The 14,380-nt window shown below is 35.5% G+C and overlaps 1 long non-coding RNA gene across 1 annotated transcript; it reads left to right on the forward strand.

Annotated features, from left to right (window-relative positions):
- The first annotated feature begins 253 nt into the window (after nucleotides 1-253).
- LOC136832402 (uncharacterized) lies at nucleotides 254-7,270 on the forward strand. Its single transcript, XR_010851179.1, has 4 exons — nucleotides 254-369; nucleotides 4,638-4,814; nucleotides 5,049-5,131; nucleotides 6,550-7,270. It is a non-coding gene; the product is annotated as an uncharacterized lncRNA (long non-coding RNA).
- The last annotated feature ends 7,110 nt before the right edge of the window (nucleotides 7,271-14,380 follow it).

Raw genomic sequence — 14,380 nt, forward strand, 5'->3', positions numbered from 1 at the left:
TGAAGATGGAATCTCATTAGTTGATATCTTTGAGTCGAAATAAAGCTTCTTTGAGCATCAGAGGAATTAGCTTTCTTTTTTCATGTCAATTTTCACATCAAATAAAAGGAAAAGAAAAATCTCTATAAGCAGTAACGGCAGCGAAAACCGAACGCAGATGGCGTTACTTGTCACACAAGGACTGCAAAATTAACTCGAGGATCTTTCATGCACTACTTTCTTCTTCCCGCGTCCTTGATTTCTTTTTTGCTAATAACTATAAAAATGGTGCCGATTTGTCAGTTGTGACGTTTTATATTTTCCTAAATGATTCTATCGAAATATATTGCAAATAATAATATCGAAGCAAGGACACTTTTGTTGAACAAGGTTCGTAATTTTAGATATCTAAAGTTCACAAAGTTAATTCGATTACTTTTATTATTATTTTTTCTAGGTTACTGAATTTACTTTGATTGATATAGCCCAATAGTCAAATACTCTTGAGGACGCGGAATAGCAGCTTGTTTATCTGTGTGAGGATTTGTTTTAATTATTCCTTTGAAATATGCCACCAGTAATTTGTGTTCGCTTGACTTTTTACCTGGTTTGATGCGTCCTTTATGTTTTGAGAATTCAGGTAGGCTTCCCGTGTCTGTCATGCCTGGTTCTGTATTTTCTAGATTCGGATGTCCAGCCCCCGCAGTTCTGTCGATTTTATTTAATCGCCAATTAGCACAGTGTTTGTAATTAAGTACTTGTAAGTTTTATTATGCATAGGCATTTAATTTGTGCAGGTTAGGGGTTTGAAGGCCTCTGTGTAAATTTCATTTGGGTAAAAAGGACTAACATCGCAATGGTACTTAGCTTCGTGTCCTAATTTTATTATTTAAGAGCCTTCAATAAACTGTGACGTAAATCAACATAGGTTTAACCCTTACTGGACGGGCTAAAATATACATTAAGAAAAAAAGACCTTTCACTTTACTCAAGTTGCTTTAATTCAGCCTAGTGTCAGTCATTTTAAGTTTTCGTGTAGGTCGAAGTTTTCAATATTCAGTTTTACTTGTGCAAAGGGATTTTCTTTACTGGCTTTAGATGTACGTATCCTTTGAGGTCACAGTTTCAAAACTGAGTCAGAAATACATTAACCACAATATCTGCCCATTTAGGGAGTTCAGTCATCCATGGACTTAGGTTTAATTCACTCTCCCGCTTAATTACTTTACCTAATTCACAACGCACCAGAACCATTAAGCCCAGCACGGATTTCATATTTAAAAGTTAATTGCTCGAGGACGAGTTTATTTTTCATGAGGTTTTGGTGCTTTACAAATGAGATCTGGATGGTAGTTTAATTATTCAGGATATAGGCAGTGAATGAAATTCTTAAAATGTTTCATGTGAAGGCTAATAGTAAAGGATAAAAGTTTGCTTCCTTCTCGGAATTAAAAAGGATTAGGTTGTTTGGTGTTTACGTTATATACAAATTCTCGCCAAAAAATGTGAGCCATGTATTTTTCAGGATACATATCCCTTGCTTCCGCATTTCAGAAAATATCTTTTTTTGTCGTTATATAATTTTTTCAAAATATATACATAAACATATTTTTCAGAATACTTCTCTTGTATGTTACGCATTTCTGGCAATAAGTGTTCGTGTAAACTCCACATAATACCATACTTTAATTGCTCCCCTGGTGCCTGTACCTAATATTTTTTTGAGTATCTTGTGTTTTATGTGAAATAGACCATTGTTGTTAATGCTAAGCACTTCTTTTCTACACTGACTCCCCATATTTGAATAAAAAGGTATAGGCTTAAAATACACTATTCATCTCTATAACTAGTATCAGTCACAAAATGCGTTATGAAGAACAAGGAACTAAGGCAGATGGCTGTAATGTTATCTAACCTGACCTTACTTTAAACTGCTGGGTTGCATCCTAACTTTCCTGTGTCTAACTTAACCTAGGGCACCAGATGTTACATGACCCAGGGGTGTAGGGATTGTATTCTGACTTGAGCTAAGGCTCCATAAATCATAATAGTGACATGAAGAAATGCATCTCGACCTGTCCTTGTACAAGACATCATAGCTTGCAAGGAGGTCGTCAGCATTTCTTACACAAGGCAGTCTTTGTTGAAATGAATGTATCAGGTGGTGAAAACTGGTAGGATTCAGAAAACATCCAGAAACTTCCCCAGAAGGTTGTGAAGTTTTTCTTGGCCAGTTTCTACTATGTAACAGAAAAATAAAGGATGCACAACAGACCTTAAACATAAAGCCATTTTTTCATAATTTTATTTGTTAAATACATAACTAATCATTCATCTGCCCCCACCCTCTCCCATATCCCCTAAGGAAAAATGCCAAAATGACATATTCCCTTTGGAAAAAATGTCGAAATGACAATCATTAGACAGTGTCTGATATCCATGGTTCATGCTGGCTAGATTTGTTTATAACAAAACTGTTGTGTGTGGGTGGGTGTATGTGGAGGAGGGAAACCGCAAAAAAGTTCATTGCAATAGCATGAAGGCTCTAAAACGTACAAGTATAGGGGTAAGCTGTAGGACAGATGTATGACTCATGTCTATTATTGGCACAAAGCACAAAACAAAAATGATGACAGGATCATTATCAGGGATCCTTCCTGACCTTTCCAAAATTAGGGTGCACAGGCAAAGCATCTGCTACCACAACTAGTGTGACTTGATGCGCAGTCAAGAGTATCATACAGGGATGCATTCTAACCTCACCATCCGTAACTGAAGGCAAGTTAGGGCAAGACACCCCACCACACTCATGGTTTTGCCTCCCCCTTGACCCATCCTAACCTGACTTCAGTACCATAAGTTAAGGTAGGAATTCATCCTAGCCTAACCTTAAACATTGGATCCTAATCAGTAAGGGGTCAATCCCTTGTCCCCCCCCTTGCCCTTCCCCCTTGCCCTTCCCCCCCTTAGCATTGCACACTTTTCACACTTACCATATGTTTGAAGGTAATTACTAGAAAACACATATTTGCGTAAATAAATTTTTCCCTCACATTGGGACTGAACTCAGGGCTCATCAGGAAAGGTAAAAGCAATGACCAGTCTGTGTTAGCAGGCACCAGTCTTGTATTTTGTTTGAGACTCCTGTGTGAGGAAGAAATTTACTGAATTCAGTATTGGTTAAAAATAAATGTTAGTAGTATTTTATATTAAATGTTTTTTACTCGGGTATAGTACTCATATATTTTCTCACCTTTTATATGCCAGTGTTGTCTTCCCATAAACCTACTGTACCTTAATTGAAAATCTTCTTGCCAATCATCCACCCACTAAGCCCGGAGTGAAAAGTTAGTACATTGTCATGGTAGGTTTTTGACGTGTTGGTCATTGTTTTAGACACTTTATGTTCAGCTAGGTTTCAAGACAGTCGTTTAAGTATAGCCTAATAGAGTATTGGTGTTAGGGGGAAAGAGCTCTGTTACTTTCATAAAGATTATTTGAACTGAAAATTTGTTTGAGCAAGGGCCATGAATCCCATTAACAGGTTAGGTAGAGACAGTGCCGTAGGGTGGGTTCAGTAGGATCAGTAGGATAACACTAAGGTGTTAATCTGTTCCTGGCAAAAACTGGTGAAGTGTGTATAGAACTCATGGAGCAAGTTGTCAAAATAATGAGTTAGAGATGACGTTATATCTCTGCCAAACTCAGAACTGAAGAATTGTCTTTTAACTGTCTTGGATGGAAAAGTGGAATTTGGTCTAATTGGCAAATTAAGACTTGATGATTGTGGCCTGATAAGCTAAAGTCATTCAAATGTGGTCTACTTGGCAGGATATTTTTGAGTTACATGCCAATTGCATGTCATTTGACTTGGTGTAGTGCTATTTGTCCAGAATTGTCTAGAGGGTTTTATTCTTAAGAAAAATTAGTCTTAATGTTAGCTGTGTCACTTCCAATTTGATTATTTTATATAACAGTGAAATCAAGTAGCTTAGAAATTTGAAAACCATCCATCAAAACGAGAAGAAGCTGCATCAAGCAATGGATGAAATAAAAATTAACTTTTAGCCATATCAGGGTAATATTTCAAAGGGTCCTACTAAACCTGAGTTTCCGGAAAGAAAGACAAATTAGAATTTAAAAATTAAATTGCATGGAACTCAAATTTCATCAGTACTTCAAGGGCAGTTTGGTTTATTTAATGCCATTTGCTAAAAAGCTTTAATATTTTTGGCGGAACATGGACTTCCCAAGGTATAAATTTAAATCATAACCAGTCAACTGGTATTGACAGATTCAAATAACTAGGTAATACACTAATTTTAACAGGTGTATGCAAAGCTGAATATCTTTGAAAAATGCGGCATATTTTCATGTAGATTCTATATAACTGTTTTGTACTGTCAGTAAACTGATCACATTTGTAATAGTAAAAGATTGATGTTTATTACTCATGTATATCCTATTTTGCTCTTTGTTTAATGATTTGATTGTTGAAGTTTGTGTACAAAAGAACTGAATATTGGAGATATGATTTATCAAACATTAATGATGCAGTGTGTATAGTCATAGGGAAGAATTGTCAAAAATGACAATTTTTACTGGAATATTTATTTAAATTCCTAAAGTTTTGTAAGTCAACGCATTTTCTTGGCCAGGTTTGAGTGGCTTGACGTTAACAGGAGAAGGACTGCGGAATCAAGTAGCCTGCACTTTACAGAATCCTAATTTGGAAGGTCCATCATTCGAAATGACTTGAGGTCGAGGATGGAACTGGAAGGGCGGATTGATTGGGTTAGATCGACAGATTTTCCTATGTCAAGTCAGAAAATGAGGTAAAAACAGTAGAAGAGTAAACTGCAACACTTACTTCAGTGGAAAAACGACTTAATCAGTCTTAGTTACTAATTTATTATTAATTAAAAATGCAAGTTTAAAAACTTGTGTATTGGCAAAAGTTTCTCCCAGTGTGTATTTATTCAAGGGTTAAATTATTAAGATCATGTAAGCTTATTTGAGTTTTAAGTAATTTTGTTATATTAGACATGTAATCCTAAATTACTTTACAGGACTTACCTTTCTGATGCCCATTTGATATCATTATACAATGTGGTCAGCTGATGAAAACTAAAGGGTAAAGTATGAACTTCAGGTAAGAGGTAAAGTGCATTTGTGTTGAGCAGCAGTTTTGCATAAGGGTAAGACTAAGAAGTTTATTTATATTGAATGTAGATGTAGAGAAGGGTATACTGCGTGTTCTCATCTGAAAAGCATATATTTTGTATCTCAAAATGTTTAGACAAAGTGACTCAAATTAATGTTTTGGAGTAGCTTAGGGTGATTTTTTTAGGGGAAGATGATTCAACATACAAACAGTTGATAGGAACTGTTATTTTGAAATTTTAAGCTGGTGTAATTTTGTACTGGAATGGATAGTATGCATCAAAGTCTAGGCAAATGGAATAGATGGGAAGCTGAATTGTACTAAATGGAATAGCCCTCTTGTATGTTGTTTTGTTTCTGCTTAATTTCACTCTACTACGGTATAATGCAGGAAATTCTTTAAAGTAGATTTCGTAGAGTAACTCAGACTGTTGCTATTAATTAAATAATTTCCCATAACCCACTTCACCACTTGATTTAGTTTTGCTGGGAATCTGTATTTTAGTTGTTCTAAAGCCCTCCATACAGCTGTTGTTTGGGTTTCATTTTCTTTTGCAGGCTAAGTCACAAAATGTTTAGTTCTGATAGTCTGCAAACATTCATGAGTTTGTATATGTATTAATTGAGGAATTTTAGTGTCCATAAATCAACCAACTGCAACTTATCTATTTTTAATGTTGAAATCTTACATACTTTTCCACTCGAGTTCTATTTTTGTTTTTGTTTAGCATTTTGAAGACAGTGTTTTGTGTGCACATTAAATAGCTGATTGAATATTTAGTTTGATATAGGCATCACTGTAATTAGACTTGATATGATCATGTGTAAGTTTAGCATCCGATGTTTTGCGACAAATTTCCTTTCATTATTTTGGAATTGATATTAACCGAAGCAAGTTGACCAGCAGTTATTAGCTGTTTCTTTAGTTTGTGATATATCTTTGAATGCCTTGATTTTCATAGGTTATCTCTACAGGGGAAGGAGATCTTCCCAAAGTGAATTAATTTCAGTATTTTCTTTGGAGATTCCTGAACTAAGAAAATTTTATAATGTTGTAAATTCGATATTCCATCTGTCATCTTGTTAGAAAACAGTATCTCGCAATATTTTTGTAAGTTATAAACTTCAAGAATTAACCTATGAATGTATTGGTAGCCGAATTTTTTAAACTATTCTAAGAGACAAGATCACGGGGACAATATAATCCCCCTTGCCGCACTGAATAGAGGCTGTCGGAAAAAGGTTGCCCATTCATTTAGTCAATGTTTACCCGAATCAGATTTGCATTTTTGGTTTTAAATGCCATCAATATTTGGACCCAGCATTAATGTAAAGGTGGAGGAAGTAACTTTGTTGGTCACACCATAGGAAGAAACATTTCTTTAGTTAAAATCAGAATTTTTCCAGGTGAAGTACGTATTGTTCGACCTCGGGATTGTTCTTCAGCTCAAGCCACACTACTGCACGGATTCCTGTTTGAACCAAGCCATAAATTCAGGAATCAAACCACTTTGTACTCCAGCAATAGTATCCACTATTTTCGGGGGGCATTTTCTACCTAAAGCAATACCAATACAAGTGAAGTTGAAATTTTAAAGTTTATTAATCTTGAAATTTGAAGGTACTTTCAAAACTGCTCTCACTTCATGAAATGAGCTTGATCTCGCCTATATGAACATTTTGTTAGTATATATTAACCTCATTCTGACGTATTGGCAACTGCAAAAACTTTAATGGTATATTCTTCAACTACATTTATTTACCATAATATAAATGTAATGAAATTTAAGAGCATGCAAAGATAGTATAACTCGTGCTGTTGTAAGAAGCTGGACCAATGGTGCGTTTGACGTTTTGAGTTTTGATATTTTAAGTTGCTGCCAACTTAACTTCATGACACTGGTACATGGTCATTTCACAGGACCCGTTTCACACATAAAAGTGAAACTTAAATCATCAATCTTAGGCAACTTTGGTTTATAGCATATGAAGAGTAGAATTTAATGATGGTGGTTTGACAGCTACGATAATTTGGGTGAAAGCGTTTAGATATTCTTTATTAATTCATCTTAACATTGCAGTTAGCTTTTAAATTAGCCACCATACCCTACTGAGAATACTTCCCAGTAAGCGTTAGTTGTTTAAAATTTCATCTAGTTTAAAACGATATTGCAGCATTTTAAGCTGCCAATGACTTGCATAACCCTGTTAATCTTAGTTGTGCCATAAGTTGAGAGGTTTCTTGATAAGTGTTTTAAGCTCTTGAGAACTAATTTTTCATATTTCAAACATGTGTATAATTAGTTTCGGTAATTTATGGATCTGGCGCGTCCTTCCGACATACGGTAACTAGTTCGTCAGACTTTTAACTTGATTTGTTTTTGTTCTGTAGAATTTTACCAAGTCAACAGTGAATTTTGGGGTAGCATACATGATGAGTCAGATAGGGTTTATATTCACTTAAACATAACTTCATGTGTCATGTAAAAATTCTAGATCTTAGCATAACTCCATTTCAGCACTTTCTGTCAAGACTGGCGTTTTACCCGTTTGTCTTTAGTCTGTTGTTTTGTATTTTTTTTTTTTTTTTTTTTTTTTTACAACCTAGCACAACTTCATAACATCATGATTAACAGAACCAATATTCTTTCGTTATCCAGTCCCAGTAAGCTAATCACGATAGCTCAATAATTGTGAATAACATAGTCTTGGGAGTGAATTAAGCATAAAATTTCTAAGCCTTCATGTACTGTCAATCGATTTTTGGGACAAACTTCTAGATGAACTGTTGACCTCTCCTTAACGAAAAAAATTTTAGTGTAGTAGAATAATTATCGGCGACATTTTGGGAAACATTTCTCTAACATTCTCTAATTTCGGAAATTAAAGAAATTGCGTCGAGTGCCATAAATATGAGAAGTCCTCTCATCGAAGGAGTCTTTGTCCCCAAATTGACTTTTTCTGTGAGACTGGCCTAGCGTACGACAATTAGCATTTTCAAATATCTAAATTTTGTAGAAATAATATGCTTAATCAAAGTTGCTCATACAGTTACAAGTATTTCCTGTTTTTATTTTTGCCAGCATACTTTTTCAGCTTTGAAATGGATGTCAGTTGTCAAACGTCAGTATGAGGTTCACAATTTTCATTGGTAAATTCTAGATCAAGGCCAGTCAAACCCACCTTCATGTAAATAGTAACGTGTGATATCCCAAAGGCCCGGGAACTACTTCAAGCTCTATTTCTCTGTCGAACCTTCGCCAGCACAGCTTCTTGGAACCTTAGCTCAGTATCCGTGTTGTGTAGTTTGTAAGTTTCTTCTTTTCTTCCTAAAAATCTCCCTCTCTCTCTCTCTCTCTCTCTCTCTCTCTCTCTCTCTCTCTCTCTCTCTCTCTCTCTCTCTCTCTCTCTCTTTTGTGTATTTTACATTTCCATCTGTGTCATAAATTTAGTAAGCTTACTTGTTCTCGTCCCTCATCACTCTCTCTGGTATTTTCCCTTTTCCTGTGTACTTCAGGTTTTTCAATCTCTCTCTCTCTCTCTCTCTCTCTCTCTCTCTCTCTCTCTCTCTCTCTCTCTTTTACCTTTTCATTTGTTGTCATAATATATTGATACGCTTTCTTGTCCTCGCTCCCCATCCTTCTGTCCATTTTACCTTTTCACATCTTATTTTAATTATAGGTCTCTCTCTCTCTCTCTCTCTCTCTCTCTCTCTCTCTCTCTCTCTCTGTTTTACCTTTTCATTTGTGCGTCATAATATATTGACACGGTTTCTTGTCCTCGCTCCCCATCCTTCTGTCTGGTATTTTACCTTTTCACATGTACTTCAGGCATTTTAATTATAGGTCTCTCTCTTCTCTCTCTCTCTCTCTTTGTGTTTTACCTTTCCATCTGTGCGTCATATATTTAATAGGCTTACTTATTCTGGCACCCCGCCCTCACTCTGTCTGGTATTTAACCTTTTCATATGTACTTCAGGCTTTTTAATTATAGCTCTCTCTCTCTCTCTCTCTCTCTCTCTCTCTCTCTCTCTCTCTCTCTCTCTCTCTCTCTCTCTCTCTCGTCTTAACGTTGTCCCCAACTTATCTGATATGTTTTTCATTTCTTAATGGCTGCAGCCTGTCTCTCTCTGTCTCCTTGGCCTTTTCTTTATTCTGCTCTCTCTCTCTCTCTCTCTCTCTCTCTCTCTCTCTCTCTCTCTCTCTCTCTCTCTTCTCTCCTTTGCTTTCATTTACTACTCGCGTCTTTATTCTCTCTTCAATTAATTCTCTCTCTCTCTCTCTCTCTCTCTCTCTCTCTCTCTCTCTCTCTCTCTCTCTCTCTCTCTCTCTCTCTCTCTCTCTCAGGCCTATAGGATCACAAGCCAGTTAAAATCTTAAATTTTCCTGAATATCAGAACTGTTATGAAAGGAGTTCCGCTATTTGTTTAATCATTACCAAAGATTTTTTTGTAGATTCTGGCATTTTCAGAGAGCTCATTCCCAACCCTAAATCCTTCCCTCTCCAACAAACTGGAAATGTTTAACCACCCTGTCAAAAATTATATGGCTAACCCCCCCCCCACAACCCAACTCTCCGGCACCTAGCAAAGTGGGTTCCTTTGCCATTTAGGGATGTAGGCTGGATGAAATAAGTTTTACCTAAACTTTTCGATTTGGGTTGCTGTTCATTTTTTTGTGTACTAGTTTTCCTCAATTACTGGTGGTATGGTAGCAGAAACATAAGTTACTGACAGTCATGAAAATTGTCAACTGCCTTTGAAATACTGTACAATTTTGCCTCTTCATATGAACTGTCAACATTCAGTAGACTTTACCTTGAAGCATTTAGTCGTGAATATCTATGTACCTTGTAATACTAATTTCTGTGAGCCTCTTGATGATATGAAGATTAAGCTATAGTTAACTGACAGTTACGAGTTTTCCAGAATCTTGAAGTATTGTTACAGATTAATTTGCTTTAGGATTTACTTTTTCGTTATTTCTCAAGCATTCAAGTCTTGTATTGTGGAAGGTTGGAGTGTTCAGCGTACGTACTGGTTATCTTGCATGGAGTATTCCTTTAAATTGTAAATATGTAATATGCAAAATTCTATGGCATCATTTTCAATTTGTAATTTGTAAAGACAGATTTGTCAAGAACTGTGTGTGAAATTGGCTTATAAATTGGTTCAGTTTTAAAAGGACATTGTCTGAGGAATAGTGTTAATTTTATGAAAATTACTCTTTGATAGAACAATAAGAAATTTTGATATTTAACTGATTTAAATGTCTATACATCTGGCCAAAGAAGTCTGCAGTTGTTTTCTTTCTATTGTACTGACACTCAGGCTCTCTGAAAAGGGGTCCAGATGGGTTCATAAAAAGTCACTGTTGTCTCCGGTTTTGCTTCATTAATGTCCATGACATAAAGAAAGGTAAATGTCGCGATAATCACATTTAGAGAAATGTGTGATAATTTTACAAGTTGTGATAAGTTTTCCTGTTGTGATTCAATTGTAATGTTGATGGATTTGAGTTGGTTTGGTCTGCAGTTACCCTGTGAAGCTGGAACTTTCCTGTGCTGCTGGAATGATGGTTTTGTTGAGCTGGTGGACTGGATTCCACATACTAGTGGACGAATGTATCGTAATTTATCCAGAGTTTATTGGAAAATGTGAAAAATTACCATGTTGATGCGTTGTGCAAGGATTTTCTTAATACGTAACACTGGAATGATGATGTTTTACCATGTAACAACATTCCTACCATTTTTTATTTTTTAGAATGACACAGAAGTGCCCATCATTTTCCAGCAGTCTTTAATGTAAATTTACTACAACCTTTTGCTGTGAAAATAAGAATTTAAAGTAGCACTGTAATTTCCATCATTATCCGTGAAGGGGCAGCAATTTATTCCATAGACAACTTTATAGAAATTGCAAAGAAAACTTCCTCCGTTACCTTAGTCTTGTACACTGGATCCAGCCAAATTAAATCGCCATTGTTCATACATTAGCAGTGTGACCTTTTTCGTTTCAGTTGCGTAGCAGAAGCTGAAATAATTCTGAAGAGTTACCAGATATAGTGATTATGCAAATGAGTGACAGGATTTTGTAAGCTCTATGCAATATAGTAAATCTTAATCAGATGCAATATATTAGTGGTTTCACGGGAAACATATGTCTTTAGAATGGGCCAAAATTAGTGCAAGTCACAATGAAACCACTAAAATACACCCAAGTCAGCAAACTTCAGATGTGTAAGTTTGCATTAAGGTAGCATGAGGCTCAGAGTGCCAAATCTTTTGATGTGAAAGTTAGTAGAATCAACTTGACCTGTATTTTTGGAATATTTTGAAATATCAAAGTTTTGAAATTATCCACTAAGGTTTTATTTTATATTTTTCTGGAATGCAAAATTATTTGCTAATCAAAACTTTTCTCCTTAGGCTAGTGATATTTTTCATTTGGGGGTATTAAATGGTAGAGTTCTAGAACCATGATGAAATATTCTGCATTGAAAGCTTTATAGATAAAGGATGCACAGGGAATGGTAAGAATGTGAATGTTTGGTCGGAGTTCTTTGTAACCAGTGTATTTTCATTCAGAAGTCTTTTTCAGACTTTTAATAGAAAGTTTATTGATAAAGAACGAATAGACTTCCTAGCTACTCACGGATTATTGTGAGGAAGGCAACCTGAACAGACACACAAAAGCAGAGGGTTTTAAATGTTTATTACTCCAAAAAAAAAAAGAAAAGGTAATAGTGATTGGTAAGCAAGAAGACAATTTCGGACGGTAAGGCGCAAATTTCATACATTCATTCAAAGCCGAGGGAAAACCACGAATTATTAATTATTTTCTCCTATTACCAACTCTGTCCAGTAAGGCCTCAGTCTAAAATCATATTTCATGTCCCCATATAAAAAGAAGTCGTTAAGGCGATGATCTCGGAAAGCCAAGAATTAAAATATATATATAAAAAAATGGACCTCAAGTCAGTAAGTCTTATCATTTACACTCCCCTCATGAGTTGATTTTAGGATTCTCAACCTGTTGGCAGTTTTATTGATGGGCAACCCAAAGTAAATTCCAGCAAATTTTAGCTGTTATCAGACAGGATGCTGTTGATCGTGAATGAACTGTAACTATGAAAATGTAAAATCAACCAAGTTGTAAATTGCTAGAGTTTGAGTTATCACATCTGTACTTTAATGTTAATCAGTTAAGGCCATATTTCTCATCTTTTTATTAGCCTTTAAATTCATTAGTTACTATATGTTTTGGTAATAAAGCCCGTCACCGATTGATTATTGAATCTGATTTTAACAAGGCAATCCTTGCACATCGCTCTTGGTATTTGAACGGATGAATTAAAGATTTAAGCTTGGATTATGACACTTCGGGTCGGTTAGCGCAAGAATTGCTTGCTTTAATTTCATGTCTCAGACTTTATTCTGTGAATCTGATAACGTTTAAACAGTTTGCAATGTTGTTCGGACAGTTTTGATTATAAGTCCCGTATCTTTCAAATAAGTATTTTTTTTAAATTGTTCCGTATCAAAAACTTTATTTTTAATAAACACCGTATCCTTGATTGTTGTCCCAGTCCTCAATGTTTCTTGAATAGGCATTGTTGCTGTTCTGTTTAGATAGCAGTTTTTACTGTAAACTTCATGGTGGTTGTATGTCCCATGTTTTCTGGTTACTGCAAGTTGCTTTTCTTCTGGATAGTTGTTGTAATATGAAGTTTTACATCCTTTGTTTTTGCTGCTGAAAACTCTTATATGCTTTGGTAATTTGTTTGCAGCCGCTTTATCCATCAGATAATATTGTTTTCACTTAAACACCATATCCTTCGAGTACTTATCTGCAGTCTCCTTTTCCTCTAGTAACTGTATTCATAATAAGCCCCATATTAGTTTGTATCAATATAAACGTCATCTACTTCGAATAGCATAAGTGCAAGATTGGTGTCCTTCACAGCCATTGACATTTTAGGAATTGTCTAGTTTTGTTTGATCAGTTTCAAGGCACCATCAATGAATCTGTCATCCTAGCTACTTCCGAAGCCGAATGAATTGGCCTGTTGTCTATTACAGTAATAAATTAGTTTACCAAGAGCACTTCACGTGAAGTTTGTTAGACGAATGAGAATTTGCCAAAAGGAATGAAGAAAATGTGAAACAAAAATCAATGCTACAATAGCTTAAAGTTGATGGAATGCTGTGAAGAACCTTAAGTAATAACCACCCCAGTCTTTCATTTATTTGATTTTTTTATTTACTTTGATATTTTCTTTGATCTACTTTAACCTCACTATTCAGCAAGTTGTGTGTTGGTGTTTTATCAGTAGGAAAGGAGAGGAATCTGTTAATGGCTGAATAAGATGATTCTTAACCTGAAAATGGCTTAATCGATGCAAAGTTCACCTAAATTTTGTGAGTTAACGTAAGATCCCAGTTCTCCCTCCGAATGATATAGGCCATTGGTCTCTAGTCCGGAAGAGCATAATAGCATTTAAATCTAGCGTCTGGAATTTTTTGCTGCCTCTGTGTTCCGTGAGCCGTTCAACGATCGACCTTTATTCTCTTAACTTGAATTGGAGACTATTGAAATGATTTGAAGTCTTTACTAATAAAACACATTCATTGCTCACTTGTTTATATTTGAACTATTTGTACTTGCTTCCAATGGGATTTTTACACGATTAAATTCAAATAACTTAATTTTTCTTTATCGAGGACAGTCATACTATCCATCAGAATATTGAATAATGGGAAAATAAAATTTTGTCACGTGACTTCAATCTTATTTGAGGTTACCTTTGGCAGCAGAAACGAAAAACATTTTGCTTAGTGTTCGTGGAGTCTGTTTTAATGTGAAGTGTGATAAGGTTCAGTTGAGAACACGAGGATAAATATTTAGTGAAAGAAGAGAGAGAGAGAGAGAGAGAGAGAGAGAGAGAGAGAGAGAGAGAGAGAGAGAGAGGAGAGCTAATGCTGGTAAAAGGCTAAGTACTCTTAGGAGCAAAAATGTTAATTTAGGTTGATTAGTGTGTTGTTTTATGTTATGGTGCTCTCGCGAGGGAAATGTGGTTGTATTTTGTGCAATCTTTTGTGTCTGGGGCTTTTACTTTGTTTTAGGAAAGGTGATGAGTTCATGTTTGTATTGTCTTTTGGGTCTTTATTCTTGTGGAAAAGATTGTGGTTGTTGTATAGTATTTTCCATCTTTATGGTCTTGTGATGGAGTTAAAA

Source organism: Macrobrachium rosenbergii, chromosome 49 (genome assembly GCF_040412425.1).
Source record: "Macrobrachium rosenbergii isolate ZJJX-2024 chromosome 49, ASM4041242v1, whole genome shotgun sequence".
Taxonomy (NCBI): domain Eukaryota; kingdom Metazoa; phylum Arthropoda; class Malacostraca; order Decapoda; family Palaemonidae; genus Macrobrachium; species Macrobrachium rosenbergii.